Source organism: Brassica napus, unplaced genomic scaffold (assembly GCF_020379485.1).
Source record: "Brassica napus cultivar Da-Ae unplaced genomic scaffold, Da-Ae ScsIHWf_521;HRSCAF=783, whole genome shotgun sequence".
Lineage (NCBI taxonomy): Eukaryota > Viridiplantae > Streptophyta > Magnoliopsida > Brassicales > Brassicaceae > Brassica > Brassica napus.
The window spans coordinates 1,767,280-1,768,778 of record NW_026016590.1 but is presented as its reverse complement, the minus strand read 5'-3'; the positions used below and the strand labels follow the sequence as shown (position 1 = coordinate 1,768,778).

Below are 1,499 nucleotides of genomic sequence, written 5' to 3'. Positions count from 1 at the left end.
ACTGCATCGCGCTTGAATAATTGTTTGGCTCTCGCTCAACACCCAATGAAATACCCTAGGCTAGCTTCTTGTTAAATTGAATCAATCTCTAGTTTACTTGTTTTCCGCGTCACCAATTGAATTGAAAACCATTTCTTCTTAGCTTGACATTGAAATTTATAAGAGTAAAGTGTAGACTGGTCCTCTGGATTGAATTTAAAGTACTATAATCACAACTGTTAACTTGGCAGTAGCAAAGATTCATATTTAGTGTATCAAGTTTTGGCGTCGTTGCCGGGGACCAGATTTTTTTACCTCTACTTTTCGGTTTCATTTTAAGTCTAAGATATCTAACTCGCCTTTGTCTCTTTGTCACAGCTAATGATCCAGGTGCATGACCAGTAGACATACTCGGAGCAACGCACAAGGACCATTGCATCAGCTCACCAACGAAGAACTAGCGAGATTAGAACGTCAGAACCGTCAACTGCCTAGACCTACAAGCACCAACATGGGTGATCATCAGGATGATCTTACTGCCGCGTTTGCACTCATGCAACAACAGATGCGACAAACTATCCAAGCGAACGCTGCAAACCAACGGAATGCACCGGAGGAAGTTGATCAGATTGGCCAAAGGAATCTCTTGCGTAATCTACCTGCTACGCGATCCGCCATCAACCCTCCACCTTGCACTAGACAAGACTATTAGATCAAGCCCGCCTTGATAGGTCTGGTGCAGAGGAAGATCTTCAACGGACTTCCTGCAGAAATACCGATGGACCACATTGAAAACTTTGAGAAGATGTGTGGGTTCACTAAGGCGAATGGAGTACCACCAGATTACATCAAGTGTACCCTGTTCCCTTTCTCTCTCGATGGGAAGGCTGCTCGCTGGCTAGATTCCCTACCCACTGGATCGCTCACCACATGGGAACAAGTCAGATCCGCTTTCTTGAGCCATTTCTACACGAAGTCAAAGACAGCAGCTCTGAGACAGAAGATCGCCACCTTTAAACAGCTGGTAGATGAGCCGTTCTGTGACGCATGGGAGTGATTCAACGTCTACCGCAGGGAGTGCCCACATCACGGTTTTGAAGAAGATTATCTACTCGGAGTGTTCTACGATGGAGTAGGTTGGGAGTACATGAATGCTTTAAACTCAGCCAGTAATGGAGATTTCATGACCCAATCCACTCAAGGCGCTTTTGCGCTGATTGAGAACATGGCCTCAAGCTCAGCTGACAGCAACCGAGAGACTGACCAAAAGGTGAACAGCATCGACAATAGCAAAATAGATGAGCTCTCTGCCAAGGTCGATCAACTGATAAAGAGTAATCAGAACCATGTCTTCATCATGGAAGAATCCCCTCAGGATAAAGGAACCACAGACACTACATCAGAAGCAGACCAGGCGACTGAGGACCATCATGAGGATAGCTATGTGAATGGACAAGGATGGCAGTTCAAGAACTACCACCCGAACCCTAACGTGAGGAACAACCCCCACCTGTTCAACA

General features: G+C 45.9%; 1 non-coding gene across 1 annotated transcript; it reads right to left on the bottom strand.

The window, feature by feature from the left end:
- Window positions 1-967: 967 nt before the first annotated feature.
- Window positions 968-1,074, bottom strand: LOC125604329. Its single transcript, XR_007336130.1, has one exon. It is a non-coding gene; the product is annotated as a small nucleolar RNA R71 (small nucleolar RNA).
- Window positions 1,075-1,499: the final 425 nt, after the last annotated feature.